The 17,311-nt window shown below is 39.2% G+C and overlaps 1 long non-coding RNA gene across 1 annotated transcript; it reads right to left on the reverse strand.

The window, feature by feature from the left end:
• Positions 1–1,305: 1,305 nt before the first annotated feature.
• On the reverse strand, positions 1,306–9,567 carry LOC118169448. Its single transcript, XR_004752109.1, has 3 exons — positions 8,876–9,567; positions 6,547–6,609; positions 1,306–5,083 (listed from the first exon to the last, which is right to left on the reverse strand). It is a non-coding gene; the product is annotated as an uncharacterized LOC118169448 (long non-coding RNA).
• Between the last annotated feature and the right edge of the window lie 7,744 nt (positions 9,568–17,311).

The raw sequence follows: 17,311 nt of genomic DNA on the forward strand, positions 1-17,311 counted from the left end.
TCAACTCAAATATTTTTTCTTTCATCATTCAATCATATGAAGATTTTTACAGAAAAAGCTAAATATACACTAGTACTGCTTACTAAGACAAAGGAAGATCCTTAAGTGTTTAACCTTAGCACATTCAAACAACTTCAGGAGGCCAGTGACAACTGTCATAATTTGTTTTTTTCTCAAGTAATGAAAAGTTATTAACTGAAAAGCTAGTAAAAACTAAGGGAATGCTTTAATGAGAGACTTGCAGACACTGTTGTACTATCTCAGTGTTTCTCTGATAGCATCTGTAAACAGATGGACTTCACTTTTTTTTTTTCATGAAAAGATTTTTTTTCATGCAAACATCTTTCTTCCCAGGCCTATCTATCTCTTAGGCAAAATTCTGGTATACAAATGGGTTTTAGCATTACTCAGTGAACACGCCACACAGCCAGCCATATGACATGGGGCTCTGCACCAAGACAAATGGGACGCTTTGTCTTGAGAACGTGCCCAGCAAAGACAGTATTTTCCAGTGCACTCCAGCTTAGAATGCCAAGGAGCACCTAAGAGCACCTAGGATTTGATTCTAAGGTTGGGGATCAGTGCTGATGACCAGACATCATAGAATCCAGCAGAAAAGCACTCTTCTGCCACTGACAGATCTTAAATGTCATCTTGCCTGTCAGCCGAGGGAAACCTTACTGCTGTTTTAGCATTTGGATCATTGTTTGATCTTATTAACCAAGATCTATTAGTTGCTTTGAGTGTGCTACACTTATCACACATGCGATAACATAGAAGGTTGTACCTGTACCTAGTTGTAGACAGTTCATCACAATCATCCGTTGAGCAGGCACTTTTGTGCACATGGACTTCCACACGTATGATATTGAATGCCTCCTGTGTAAGGTCTAAATTCTCTCCTGTGAGCACCCGTGTTGTACGGCCAGCTGCAACTAAATAGCTCTTGAACTTAACATGCCAGATGCAGTTTGAGTCTGACTGTTGTCAAACCAAACTGGTGGTTTGACAGTGTCTTGCAATTACAGGGATTTTTGTGAGTGTGCCAGGCTGCACAAGACAGACAAGTCATGTTCAGTTCAGGATCTCTCACAGGCACGAAGTGACCTGATTTCTCTGATTATGCTTTCAGAGACTGACCAGATGGCACTGAGACAGTAAGGTGCTTATCCTACAGCAAATCTCTGCCTTTAGTCATTCCCTTGTGGACCATCAACCTGAAAATATGGAATTAAATCCCCAACACCTGAAAATATTAATAGCCATGTCTCTGAAACACAGATAAACAAGGAGTAACTGAAGGGCTGAATGATGGCATAGACAAATCCACACCCAGACACTCTTTCTAGCAGAGACTCAGAACAGAACAATTTTGGTGAATTTCTCCATGGCCTGCTATAAAATTAAAGGAAAGTATGATGACTGTTATGAACTTGAAAGCAACTTAGACAACCATCCAATGCCCGCCCTAAGCCTTATCATGCTAAATGGCTACTGGGAACCAAAGACACACATGGATTGGAATCAACACTCTTGTGCATGTCATTTAATGTAGGGTTCTTTGTTCTCCACCAGCATTTAAACAAATAAATGCTCGATGAGTCCTGCAGAGAAGTTAGCAGTGACAGAGACAACTGCTCAGATCTAATGAGGAAAAGCTCATTTGATGCCAAAAAAAAGACTGACATGTAAGAAGGTCTTCCTCTCACCTTAACTGAGAAGAAGAAGAAAGTCATGGCTAAACTTAAGCCCAACTCTTCTTTAAGCAAACTTCAGTCTGAAGTTGGTACAATCCAATCTGTATTCACCACCTGACAACACTGCTAAATCTGCCTAGGAGGTTGCAGTTGCTGGACAAAACTGAACCAAGCAACAGGTCTTCAGACTTGATTCAGTGAACACTTAAATCACCGGGAGTCTTCCACTCAGCTCTAGCAAGAATTTCTTCATAAGAGTATGTAAAGAGCAAAAGTTTATCCCTCTGTTTTCATGTGTCAGTTGACTTTATTATCTGCAGTGACACTGTCCATACAGGATTTTGGTTTTCCTTAGTAGATGCAATCACAAAAAGTTGTGAGTGGCCCGTACTTCAGCTTAACAGCAATTTTCCAGAGCTAAAATCCTGAATTCAGCTACACCCAGACCCTGGCATCAGTTGTGGGCCAGACAGTCTAGAGGGCTGAAGAGCCAAGAGCAATAGCCTCATTACACTTTTGGGGGTCATAAAATTTTATGTTATTTGTACAAATTATGCCTTCTAATATGAACTTTGAAGGAAAAACCCACAAACTGCCTGCGCCCCCACATTCCCCCTGTCAGGGGTGATCATTTTTCCTGTGCCCTGACAATTCACAGTCACAGTACTATACAAGACAGACTGATCTGGTGTCAGCTGAGGGTATTAATCTCAAAACAAAGCGAGGGGCCACCTGGCTCACTTAGTTGACAAGGTCAGACAAGGATCCAACATCTATTCTGGCAGGCACAGAGATATGTCAAAATATCTTTATTGGAAGTTGAAGGCTGGGCAATTTTCATGCTTGACAGCCAAACAAACACAGAAAACCACAAGATACAGACAAATACATTTGTCAGCTTGGACAAGCTGAGTTTACTACTTGATGTAAGCATATAGCCTGTGTACTTTGAAAAGCCACTGAGTAATATGTTTCTCCTCTGGTAATGCCAAACAAATATACATTGTAGTGAAAGAAAAGAAAATGAAGAACAGGTGCCTGTAAACAAAGCCATGACCAGATGGTAGCTCTCTTCTACCACACAGGGAAAATGGTTCAGGAAATAGAAGTCCAACTTTGGTGAGGAAGCACTTGCAAGAGGCTGATGCATGACCTCCTGATACTTGTAGGCCAGGCAAAGAGCCTGTTTGGTCAACAGTCACAATGAGTGGTGAAATAGCTTGAGGAATCCTGCTTTAGTTTAGTTTAGTTCAGTCAGGACTAGGACCTCACAGAAGTAACTTACTTTTTAAATCTGAATAGCCCTCAACCTTACCTTGAGGCTAGTTTGAGAAACTAGGTGAATAAAAATATTCAAGTACCTAGGATGATGTCCCTGCATCCCTCCAAAGACACAGTATTTCTGTAACAGTGTTGATGGTCTTTGGTACTTTATGCTTTTGCTGTCAGAGAGAACGTTTTGCCTGAAGGAGGATTAGTGTGTGGAGCACACTGTTTGAAGGGTATGGGGCCAAGATAATCTTACAGCATTTTTTGAATATAAAACAAATGGGCTTAAGCTCACGTTAGAGAAGAGAATCCTCACACCTCTTAGTAATGCTTCAGAAGATATGGCCATGTGTTTACAGCTCTGTATAAATTCCTGATGCAAACTTTTAATATCCAAAATACTTTTCACATCTACTCATCGTTCATATTCCTGAGATACATTCTGTGAGCTACAAAAGACAAAAATAAATGTTTGCCCAGCGATCAGCAGCAGAATTATCAAACAGCTCATTCACCAGCCTCTTGGCTCAGATCTTGTGAGGACTGGAGGATCCTTTTTATGCTTGATATGAAAATGCTTTGCATGGTCAACTCAAAACTAGGAAGTTGAGGGTCAGATCTATCTAATCACAAGAGCAGTAAGAAAATAAAGTAATAACAAGCACAAAGGAAACCTAGAAATTGCTTCAATTGTTCAGTACAATAGAACACTGACCACGAGAAAGCACAGCCACATATATGTTCCCATTAATTTGACTCATGGGAAACACATTTGCCTGGAGGTGGTTACAACAGGCATACGACCATCCCCATTCAACTCCCCCAGATTACTAAAGGGCACTGAGACCATCTTTATCGTACAGGAAATTACCTAAGGGAAACAGCATTACTCTGAGCATTGAGAATAAAATTACTGTGTTCAAAGTGATATTTGCCCAAGAGCAGAAAAAGCTTTCCACACCTTGTCATGTTCATTAAAAGGAAAGCCAAATTCATAAACCTCCAATTAATTCTGGGTTAAGGACTCAGCCCGGGCATAGAAATAGCATATGCAGGAGACAGCTAGAAAAAGGACAGGAGATACCAGAGAAAAGACCCCAGTGACTGCTAATGATATTAGCAGGGAGCATTTCTGTTTCTCTTTTATTCAGCCCTTTGGTATTATTCTTAACATTTGTTTAATTTCATACTCCAATGAGTTTTGTTTATTGAGGTGATCACACAACTCAAGTGCCTTGAAAGAACAATTGCCTTCTGGCTTCAGGAGGAAAAAAAAAATAAAATCTGACTAGCCTTAGCACCTTTCCAGTATGTTTTTTAATAACCACCTGATGACATTATTCTTCTGGGAAGTTAAAGAACAGGTGTCGTTTCCCCCTCACCCTCGCCAAACATTAAAAAGCTTTCCACTGTACTTGAATCTGGTCCTCTGGTCCTTCCCAACTATTTGAATCTAGTTTCTCAGCCCTTTCTAAACCATAAATTCATTCTCACTTGATAGAAATCCACTTCCAAGTGGATTTTAAGCACTGAGAGCAACTGTTGCAGGAAAAAAAATCATCATGTGCCTAGCTACAAAGAAAATCCATTTGTCTACATACAAGAAGTTATTCATATAAGAGGTTATATATATATATATATATATATATATATACTGATAACTAGAAACAGTAACTTCAGCCTTTTCCCATCTAAAAATGCAATCCAAAGTGATACAGCCAGCTCTCCACTGTCTTGTCTGAGGAGCTTGATCCCGGTTTGGTACAGAGGAACACGCAATTGAAAAAATCCAGTAGCAGCCAGACAGCTTTACCTGTCTCTTTAGATGCCAGGTTAATGTTAACAAGATAAAGGAGCCTGGGGGACTGAGTAAGCATTATTGACTGAAGCCCTTTCCAACTAAAATAAGAGTAGCATACATTCAGGCCCTATCTGTGAAAGGAAGGCCCTCAACCAAGTGAAGCACTGGGAGATGTGCTGGCAGGTAGATGCTCTTCTTCACCCTGCTCAGTCTTATTTTAACTGTGGAAGGGGTCCAGGAATCCGCAGAGGGTCTGGCTGAGCACAAGGCTTGCAGTATTTCCTTATTTGCATTAGAGCCGTCTTGGAAGGCACACCTGTAAAACAAAGATGGAAAGAGAAAATAGGAAGAGATGTTTAATTGGAAGTATGTAGAATGGTACAAAGCATTAATACCAGAAGCTGAACTATTTATATGGCCAGGCTTAAATTATCAGTGATCTGGAGGAGGCAGAAAAAAGGATGTAAGTAATGTGTGGTCTGCAGCAATGTAATTTTTCTTCATTACATTGCTGCAGACCACACATTACTTACATCCTTTTTTTCCTGTACGGGGAGCACAATCTCTGGAAGTATGAATCCTGCTACTTTTTCAGGAAGCTTCCACAAAGCAGATGTCTTCAGACAGTACTACTCCAGAGCTCAAGTCCCACAGCCAACACATTGCACACCTAGTTGTATTACACAGTGTTTTCCCCTCACTACTATCACACTCACCAGCTTTCCTGAGAACCCCAAGCCGACACTGGCTTGAAACATTTGCTTTCTGGGACAGTAATTCGTTATGGTAGAAGGCCAAAGATCTAGGAAAGCAGGGAGGTTGCCTCAAAGATAAGTAGCCAGTAGGGTTAAATTATCCCCCTTCCTTTGGCCACACTGAGTTAGCCTCTGAGTGGCTTTGCAACATCCCCTAGGCATATGCCTAGCACAGAGAGCAGGGTGGAATAATGCTGAAAAGCAGTTAGCGTGCTTGCCTACAGACTGGGTAAACCAAGTCATGCTCCCCTAGAAAAGAAAGCAATGTGAAAGCACAAGTGACCTGGAAATCTCCTATTAATAATCATCATCATAGAATATCCTGAATTGGAAGGGACACACGAGGATCACTGAGTCCAACTCCTGGCACCTGTTCCAGTGCGTGACAACCCTCTCAGTGAAGAACCTCTTCCTGACATCTGGCCTGAACCTCCCCTGTCGCAGCTCGACACTATTCCCGCGGGTCCTATCGCTGGTCACTAAAGAGAATAGATTGGCACCTGCCCCTCCACTGCCCCTCATGAGGAAACCGTAGACTGCAATGAGGAAGTAGTAACTATAATAATACCAAACCAAGGCAACATTGCGCATTTCCAGTCCAGAACTGAATATGAAAGAAAACTCTGCTATCATTAACTTTGGGCAGTTGCTGTGTTGAAAGCCTACGCTTTTATGTTTGTGTCTCAGTAAGAATCAGAACACACACATCAACCATTATCATATAAGCAGATCTGTAACAGACAAGCAGTTGCGTGCAACAAACAGGTTGATGCTGTATGGAAACAAACATCATTCCTTGACGTAAAAGAGGTTTGGCTGCAGCCTGGGACAGGAGGAGGTTAGAGTAAGCAGGCTTGAGTGCTCAGCAAACCAAGGACAGTCTAACGGGGGACAAGTGAAGTCAAGCAGAAGGCAGCATTTCAGATTCCCACACTCAACGTATACGGAAAAATCTGTTACATCATATGATTTTTTATCTATAATGATTATTTAATTACTACAATTCAAATGTAGATATTGTTACCTTTATTTGCCTTTTTATTGACTTTGGCTAGTTTTGAACAGCAGACTTTTTTAACCTTCCGACCTAAGGGTGAAAAAATTATACGTTACCAATGGAGACAGAGGATGCAACATACAAGCACACCAAATGGCTTAGAGTCCAGACATTTATATTACTGTATTTACCATTGAAATCCTTGAACAGAGAGATCTGTGAAAGAAAACATCACCACGAGTGATTTTTACACCCACGCATAGCCTTGTTCCTAGCATAGAACAGGAGTTAATTTGTTCTCTTCCATCATTACTAGTAGACAAAATATGCCAGATGCATTGTGAAGACTTTTACCCTTTGAAATGTTACTTGTTAGCAGGCAATATATCCAGCAAATTCCAGCTGTCCTAACAAACAGACTTTGCACTGTATTTACAGTTACGTTGCTCAATGAAAGTATAAAAGATTACCAAGAGAACAAAAAGAGCATCTCTGTATCGATATGGGTATGCAGAGGTGTAGAACAAATTGCTTTGGACAGGGAAAGCCATTTAGTCACTCCCTGCCTACTAGACCTAAATAAGTGAGCTGCTGATTCCACTTGAATGCTTGGTACAGTGTGCTGGATACATCATAGGGAGAAGAAAGATGACACTGCAGTGAGCTTGGTTGAATTCACAACAAAATCTCATATATGCTCAGTGTTTCCAGAAATCCCTGCAGCATGGTTCTACAGCCAAGGCATGTGATGGTTGCTGCTCTAGCATCCAAGAGGTTTGAGATGGCACAGCACCATTTCATTCTGAACTAACAAAAAACATACCTTCATTTTGTACATCCAGGTAATTCTACCACAGGTAGAATGACTAAAGCTGCTTTGGGGCAAGAACAAACTAGAGCCAGGAACTGAACAGAAAACAAAACCAAAAACAGATACAGTTCATTCCAGACTGCTCCTCACACTTCTGTACCAGCTGCACTCAAACATGTTCACATGTATACGTGCTTTGACAACCTCACGCACATTACCGAGTCTTTCCAATCCATGTGTTTATGGATAAGGAACAGTGTCCTATAACACCTTCTCTGCCCTTTCTGACCCAGCAAGGGTATCAACCCCCTAGGACACATGCTAAGAAAAAGGAACATTATTACAGGGCAAGTCTTCAGTTATTTTTATTGGGTGGTGGTGTTTCCCTGGAATTATTTCTGCCATGTTCCTGAAGACTTATCTTGATATTCTCCAACTCCTTTTGACTTCAGGTACACATACAATGATACTGCTCTAGCATTCACTCACCCTCTCCACAGCTCTGGCATACAGATCTACAGCTCAGAATAGGCTCCGGTAAGCGAGAAAACTGGGCTACTCAAACAGCTTTAAAGAGCTTCCAGTGTTTCTCCACACCCATATTCACACAAGATGATTTTTTATGAGGTTTCTAGAAAATATGAAGCATGGCAAATCTGCTGCTTCTGCCCTTTGGAAACCTAGCTTGTTTTTCCTTATCTCATCTTCATTCACTACATCTTGCATTGAAAAAATAAACATCCTGGAACAATCATGGTAAGTCTCTGAGTTTCCCAATATCAAACACTAAATCTGAACAGATAATTAAGAGCTACACCTTTTAAGTCTGAATTCTGACTATACTGTTTCTCTTGCAAACCCAGAATGACATCTACAGGTATGTGGGTGTGGACAAAGAAACACACTTTTAAGGCTTAAACTGCTCTGAGTTTGTGTGCTTTGGAATACTGCAAAATAGTAAATGGGTGCCACAGGGTAATACAGTATGTAACACCCGTGGTAAAAAATAAAAGAATAAAAAAAAAAATCAAGACCGACTGAAGGTCAGGAGAGGTAGTCATCTGTTTCACTGTCCTGTACAGAACTCATTTACTCCAGTTCTGGGGAACTGTTTCATACTCCCTTGTTCCATAAAGGTAGAAACTTTTTCCATTAATGTTTTTCTCACCATGCAGAAAATTTGTAAATCTTACAGTGCCTGATAGTTATGTACTGGAAAATATAACAAGGATTTTTTTTTCAAGATTGGAGTTGGGGAGTAAGCTTCAGAACATAGATGAAGGTAAAAGTTAATCATGCTGTATGACGTGCCACAGGCAGTAACAAAGGAAACACTACAAACCTAACAAAGCACGGATACACATTCTGCAGCTCTAAGTTCTTTCCTAAATTTATTCTGTCCTCTCCTCTCCAGTTGTCAAGCTCTGTTTGTTTTCTTTAATTAAGACCAACATATAATTAGAGAATAAGCCGTCTTTTTTAAAAATCACAAAAGAAGGAAGCACAGAAAAAGAAAGGAGACAGTTGTATTAGAATATACAGTACCTTCTGCAGTAAAGGCATTGAGGCACAAAAGTAAGACAAACAAAAAGCCATAGAGTGCCAGGAGCTTCATCCTTACAACAAGTTAGGAGGTGTCTTCAAGTAGGCTGAGGCAGTATTCTGGTCTGCCTCCAGCGTAACCTCACATTTTTATAAGGTAGATTGGAAGGAATGCTATGTTCAGAATGGGTGGAGATTTGGCCTTTGTATTGCACTTAAGGGTATGAAAAGAAACAGCCCTTCCTACTAGGAGGAATAGTTACTCATAAATCAAGCAGCAATTAGCTGCATTAGAGAACGTCCTAACAGTTAGAAGGGAGCACCTGGCTTTGAGTACCAGGGTATACAGGGATGCTCTGAGGCAGAATTCGTCCTGTGGTTCACAGCAGCCTCCCAAGGTGACCTTGTGTGTTCCTTTGGATGCTTAGAAAGACAGAGTGCCCAGCTGCAATAAAGCTGTGTGGACTGGAAACCGAAAAGGCAAACCAAACCTAGAGTGTATAAATCAAAGCAAATGCCAATGTGGAGTTAGCATAATTAACAAGACATCTGGTTAAACAGCATACTTCTGAGTTAATAATTAACTTCTCAGTATCTATTATAACTGGATAATTAAGTCCCTTACAGAGATTCCAGTTAACAATCAAGATTAAGAAGTCCATCAAATTCAACACAGTATCAAGGTTCACTGACCATGCATTTAAAAAAAAAAAAAAAAGCAGAGATCAACTGCAGAGTTGTGTCTCTTATGTAAGGCAGAAGTTTAGGTTTGGCAGCACCTATTTCTCACAGCTTGATCTGAAAAGATTTGTCTGAAACACCAGAACATGCTGTGAGCCATGTAGCCTTCTGAGCTGGGAATGTACCTACAGGCTGGCTGGACTTGGAATTGCAGCAGGACAGAAGGCAGATGCACGCTGGTGCACATGCAACGTGCATACACATCCCTATGCCCCCAGCCTTGAATTTCAAAGGTTTCATATTCTAGGCATTGGCTGTGGCTTGTTTCTTGTGCTGGATCAATGGCCTTCCAAATCAGGGTCACCCCTTGGTCTACCAACTTTAGCCCCAAAAGCTTATTTCTTCCCTCCTACCTTGTAATATCCAAATATTGTGAGAACTGCTAATGCCTCAGTCTTTTTTGTTTCCAAGTTACCAAGGCTCTAAGATAAAAACCACTAACAACGCTTGTTATAGACAGCATTCTCTCTCTTCCAAGTGCTTTACGAGCAGCCCTTTCTTACCATTGGCACACCTCAATCATTCACATCACTGCTAAGCTTCTCAGAAAGTACTTTTACAGTTCAGCCAATGACACACAAATATGCACGGGACAATAGAACTTTGATGTTGTTTTTATGATCCTGGGCTTATGCATTGTTTAAACATACGTATGAAAAACTTGATCTTGCACTTTACAAGTCAACAGCATTTTTGCCTGTTAGTATAGAATCAATCTTTTAATTTGTAGAGAAGCTCTATATTCCTCTCTAAAAACAGTTATTAGAATTACCAAAGTACATTTTGTCAGCTGTTTTATAATATATATATATATATAAAACTTGTTACATAAACCAGAAACATGAGAGGAAACACTTCTGACTTTGAAACATCTCTGCAGTCCACTTTGTTAACAATCTAATGTTTCCACTGGTACACTGAAGCCCTGCTTCCTCTGAATGAACTCTAAAAGGAAAAAAAAGTCTGGCCTGTAGAGGTTAGAGCACAGAATGAAATCTAAGCTGGTAACAGCACAATCTGTTCAGACCAGTTTTCCTGAACAATCTTTTCCATTCCATCAGCAGCCTTCCATTTTAGCAGACCAAGGTCTATTTGTTACCAAATAATTGCAAATTTGAATTTATGCATGTTAAGTGGCACAGTACGTCCTACCCCAATTCAGGAAAACCCTTGAACACATTTTTTCTGCTCAGAAAAATACTTGATTTTAACAATACAACAAGTTTTCTACACCAACCTAAGGACTGAAATTCTTAGTTTTCTAGGCTAAAGCAATGCTCTCAAAGGTAGTGGTACCTACCCCTTACCTCCTGTACCACCTTATAGCAAAGCTGAAAATGAGAGGGGAAGTGGGAAAGAAGTCTTCAAGACGTTCATTGTTCTAGGTTTTTAAGCCTGTGAGAAACTTAATTAACATTACCCTAAATTTTCATCTTGTTAAAGTCAGTGAGGATTTTTCTACCAAGATGACTCCAATACAAGTCTTCTGTTTTGTTACGTTTTTTAGAATCCCAGACCCTACTGAAATGCCTGGGAAAAATGGGGTAGTGGGGGATGCATCTGTGATGTCTGAAAGCAAGAAATAAAATAACAGCTTATTTCCTCTGTAACACATTTTAACATACATCACTATACATGCTTCTAGCTGAATTCAGACAGAGACAAAAATTGCACATGGAACATTATTGGAAGATTTTTCCAAAAGCTGTATTACTTTGGTTTTCCTGGAAGAAAGAGAAAGGGTTTGGTTTACTGGCAAACAGTCAGTTTTGTGACTTCACATAACCATTTACATGTAGTAACTGTGTGAACAGAATGTTTCAGTGGTAACCCAGAAAATAACTGGTTTGTAATCAAAACCTGTAGTGTCTCTAACATTAAATAGTTGCAATTCTTAAGTCAAAATTCTTGTACCTATTTTGAACATTAAAACTTTTTACTTATTAAAACTATTTTAATTTCACTGAGAATACAGTTATTTCTAAAAGCTCACACTCAATCTTCTCAGGCTTCTCGTAAAAAAGAACCATCATCATTCCCCCCACTCTTCCCAATAAGGATGACTTTGTTGATATCAGGAAGACAACAGGAAAATAAAAAAGGAAAAAAAATCACATTTCAGTTCTGCCTCTTAAAACAGCGACTGACTCACCCAACTGTCCTTCTTCCTTAAATATAAAGGTAAAGTATAAACAAAAAAACCACCTCATAAAAGACACACATTAACTTAAGCCTACCGAGACTTTATAACCCAAGAATCTTTCATGTCTTTATAACACTGAACACCTTTGTCATCTCCTTCTGTGTGCACAGTAAGAAATAAAAAACTGAATACGAAGGGTAAGTAACTAGGTAAGAAGGGACCAAGTTGCACAACAGAACCTCATCACATAATGTATACTAACATTTCCAGCTACGTTCATTTAATTGATGTGGAAGAGAATTGGAAGGGCACTGGAATGTTAAATGCAGTTACAGCTGCTGCCAACACCTACCTCAAAAAAACCCAAACATTTTTCTTATGAAATATTTACAACAAAATATTGGCAGTGGGAGTGTTTGCAATGACTTGTTTTCCTGAACACGATGATAAGACCGACTTTACCATCCACCCTGAGCAAGAAAGAAGTGTGCATGTACGACCTGGATGCCTCACTCATTCTCTGCTTGGAAGAGGCAGGCTGCTACTAGGCCTCCTCTGTCACAGCAATTCAAGCCTGCCGGCTACTGTGATGGGAAATGAGGCAAAACTGCATACTTTCCTTATCACTGCATCACTGCATCACCCCACAGTGGGGGAATGGTGCAGGTGGGAGAAAGCTGTGGTGTCTTCTTTCAGACTGCTCTTGTATTTCTCATTCTGAGTGGGAAGAAGCCAAACCATTTACTTAAAAGCTAGTAAACCAAAAGACCACAAAAGACTCATCTGGCAGATGAGTCTGAAGCACTGCCCACAAACCTTAGAGGCTGCTCACTACCTCTGCAACTTTGGTTAACACAAAAGCAAATAGGGAAGTGTTACCTGCAGTGTGTTTTTGGCCCTCAAACCAGGGAGGTTCAGCAACCTCTGCTCCAGAACATGGCAGAACAGTTGATTTCTGTGTTTCTCTTCTCCAACGTTCACAGCATCTGCTCTCATCCAACCATGGAAAACGCATCTTCTTCTGTAAGACAAACTATCCTTAGTCTTATATTCTTATGATTTGTAATCTTTATTTCACGTAACCTGCCTGTAACCTTTGCCACAGCTGGCTACCTGTGTCCCCTACTCAGACAGCGCACCTGTATCAGCAATACTGTTCATTTAGGTTAGCTTTTTAAATGTCTCCTCACTTGGAAACTAGAATTTGAAAAAAGGGCAATTTCTGCCCTTCAGCCTGTCCTCCACCTGCACTACTTTCTTCCCTTCTTGTCACAACCTTCTTCCTTGCTCTGTCATCCAATTCTGCCCATCTCCTTTTTCTGTTACTATGACCTAGTTATAGATGAACAATATTTTTGCTGCAAAGGTTTAACTTTTTTTTTTTTTTAATTTTAACTTATTTTTCATATTTAACAAGCCTTGTGTTTGTTCTGCATACACCAACAAATACATCCACATACTTCAGAATGACATGGCTAATTATGGCTGGAAGGCTAAAAAACAAAACCAAAAGCTTTCTTGAACCATTTTAAAAACTTGGTATCTAATTAAGTGTTTGTTAAAATCCCCTGCTTTTCAAAGAACTTCTACTATGACACTTAAACTAATAAACACTACAACTACAGCAAAAGTTGAGCCTGTAATTAAATTAGCATCTCATTGTAGACTTGGACCACAATGGACTGTAGTATGTCCCCATGCGTTATGGAAGACATCCATCTAAAGTGCTTCACATAATTTTAAATCATAATTTAAAGCAGCAGATTTTAATGTCCACTGTTTATCTTGTTTCTTATTTGCTTACATTCACTAATTTCATAAGGAGAGGTTCATCACAATTGGCTGATAGAACCATAACTGTCATGTCAGTTTTCACAAAAGATGGCCTTTACTTACAATCCACTACTACTATTTGCGTATCCCATGCTACAAACACTTCCAGAATTTACAGAGCTCAGTATATGCTTATTCAGTTTCCAGTGTTCGTAATTTTAATATACCAGATTTACCTACAAGAAAATTAGGAGATAGTTTTTCATCTGTGATTTTTGCAAGACTTTCCTGCTCAGTTAACTCCTTCATATACAGCGAACAGTCTCCCCCATTCCCCTGGCATTCTCAAATTCCTTGCTGGTGCAGCAGGATGAGTTCTTCTTGCTGTCACTAGCTCTACCCTTCCCTCCTCTCTCCATTGCTAATATCTTACGCAGGTCTTGGTTACCCATTACTTCACTAGGATAAATGACTGCCCTTATCATAAGGACTTATTTTAATTTCTTCCAGTGTTTATCCTTGCTGCTCCTTCTCAAGTTATGGAATAGTGATAGCAGAAGCGTTCTTTACTCTATCAGAGCTTTTTTTCATTGCCTTATGCCTTTGAGTATGCTGCCTTCTTTCCTAAAGGAAACACATGCAGGTGGTTAATCAAACACTGACTAGTCCTGTAACTCTGTTCTTGAAAACACTCAGCTCATTTCTCATGTCTGCAAATGTTACGTTTCCTTTCTTTTCAGCACTACAGTCAGTGCTTCTGTGTTGCTACTTACACATACATAAATAGAACAACTAGCACACCTCATTATGACCATAATGCTCCATGGGATTATTTACAGGTCCAGGCATGACTCAATGACACGTAAACAGAATTTTGCTAAAATTCCTCCTTTTATGTGAATTCTTTAATTTGTTATGTATGCCAAATAACATTACTGATGAGGCATATGTTTATCCTGCAATTAAAATCTCATCCTCAATATTGACTACAATTAGTGTTTCTGAGGACTCCCACAATGCTTCAAGTAACTCTACTTTAAACCATGATCTAAATAAGAACTTGCACTATTTTTAATATTTCAACTTTTTTTTTTTTTTGCAAGCATATACATCGGTTATTTCACGAAGAAAACTTTCTTCAGTGTTAGCTGGTATAAGCAATAAGGTCAGAACTGACTCATGCACATATTTTCAGTCTACAAAGCAGAATACAAGATGAAATTTAAGTATTTTCATAAAGTAAGATCAAATGTAATTAGTTTTGTAATTTTCATCCGAATTGCCCCAGCTCCAACACCACTAGAAGGTAAATATACTTTGAACTTTATGAAACCTATAAGTAACACTTAGCATGTGTGCTGCCTTGTTTTGATTTAATATTTTAAATAAATTTGTTAAAACAGCTTACTTTTTAACTGATCTTCAGTTTATAGCAAACAGAGTTAAAAAAATGGTTGCTGTAACTTCAAATTTTGAAATGGACTCAGTTTGAAAAAAGAAAAATGCATTTTAAGTAATCCCTCCATGTAATATTTAAGAAAGAATTGGATTTTGATTTCAATGATCTCAGTGACTTTCAGTCATAACAATGAAGCAGAGATGAGCTCTTAAAACACAAGAAACTGAGTACATCGGTCTGTGGCAATTCTCAGTGAGAATGGCTGCTCAGACCTGTAATCCTGCACTGGAATTCCAGGTGCTGTGAAGGCAAGTAACCTGCCAGCACAAGACCCTGAGATTAGTCACTAACCCACCATTTGCCCACCCCTGCTTTACCAAGCAAGAACAGCCTACGAACACAAGTAAAACACAGAGCTGACACACTCTAGAAATGCATGTCTTGTTCACACATTCACCCACTGTGTCTCACAGGGCTGAGTAAAACCTAACGATCACTCCTTTGCAACACTACTTTCATAGCCAAAGACAAACGGAGGAGTTGCAGAAAGACATGCTATTTTTAATTTCTTCATTCCTCAATTTTGATACTGTTTTGTTTGCTGTTGCAGACATCTGTATTAGGCTTCCGAACAATTATTTACCCCTACTGTAAAGCATTTATTTTCAGTACCTTGCACACAGGAGGCTAAGCTTTAAGTGATAGTGTTTTTTTTTTTTTCTTTTTAAATTAATTAGCAATCTTGCAATATATTGTTTCCACTTCTTGTTAGTAGCTTTAACACCAAAAAGAATTATTGCAAATCATTTTTAATTACTACACTTTCGTTTAGAGAAATAGCATGACAACATGGTCTTCCTGGAGGCGGCCAACAAGAAATTTGCCAAGCACAGAAGAAAAACAGAGCTTTTGTACACTATCCGAAATAAACACTACCAGAAAAAAAAAAATTTATAAAAGAAATGCATTAAATATTTATCTGGAAAAACCTTAAAGATTAAAATGTGTACCTAGTATGTTTCATGAAAATTACATTTATAAGTTGTATGGTGATCTAGGTATTTACAGAAGCACCATATAGCTTCCTACGCACTAAACTCACAAACTCTACACTGGTGGGGTAGCAGAAGCATGATAATTTATTTGTATCAAGGTAATTGCTTTCAAGTTGTGGGTCCTAATTTATTGAGTACAAGCCTAATGTCACCATACCATCTAAGCTACAGCAAACACAGGATAGCATAAATCTACCATTACTGCAAACTCACCTCCTTCCTTTTTGCAGTGACGGTTGGTCCACAGATGATGTTCACTTTTTCCTCCTAAGCGGTGCAACATATCCTCATCCATCACAATCTAAGAAAGAAAAAATACAACACAAAAATGTAAAACAAACAAACAAAAAAAAACAAAACCCATACGCAACAAGAACCTACCACCCAACACACACACAACTACAAAGCCAAGCAACAACTACTGCATTTCTTTAAGCAATATTTCCATTCATGATTTTTGAACAATTTATAAGAGCAAGTAACTTAGCAGATTTTTCTTCTTCCAATACAATTTAAGAAAACAAAATTCTAGAGACATTAGCAAATTATTTATATGAGCCCCAAGAGAACGAGAGATATACAAGCTCAACTGAAATACAGAAAGTTCACTTTCTGATCATTGATGTTGCTTACACAAATGAATTCAGACAAAACTTGGGCTCACAGTAGAAGTTTCAGCAGAGTTCTCCTATCCCATCAAATTTCTGGCTGACAGTAAAACCATTGTTAATGGAGCATGTGTTTTTTCTTCCTTCCAGTCACATAAATACAACTGAGGTGACCATAAATGCTTTGAGGAACAGATTGTGCTCATTACATTGAAATGGTGCCCAGTGAACAGGATCATGGAGTTTTAGTTTGTGCAAGCTGACACAAGTAATCGAAACTAAATCAAATGATGGAACATTATTCTCAGACAACTGTCTGTGTAGGAGATGGCAGGCACAAGTTGAAATTCATATTGTCACAGAAATATAGGCAGCCTTAGCCTGTGGCTCTGAGTACCTTCGTTCAAATTCTGGATTTCATATCATCAAAACAAGAAAAGAAAAAGTATTTACTTGTTTTGGTTGTGCTTAATGATCACCATACTTAAAATGTGCAGAACCACCAGGAAGATGCCACAGTGGTTGAGCAACATCATTTATACCCATTCAGAAGGGGAAACTCCCTCTGCCATCCCTGCAACCAGCTTCTGTCAGATCAGTAAGACAGGGTTTATCTATGCTTTAAAGAAATAGATCAATATGCAGATTAATCACAAAATCTTTCCGGAAGCCCTAGAGGCTGACAGCTGCACAGTATTTTCTGCTTTGGAGGCTTGCCAG

The sequence above is a fragment of the Oxyura jamaicensis genome, chromosome 6 (genome assembly GCF_011077185.1).
Source record: "Oxyura jamaicensis isolate SHBP4307 breed ruddy duck chromosome 6, BPBGC_Ojam_1.0, whole genome shotgun sequence".
In the NCBI taxonomy this organism is placed as follows: domain Eukaryota; kingdom Metazoa; phylum Chordata; class Aves; order Anseriformes; family Anatidae; genus Oxyura; species Oxyura jamaicensis.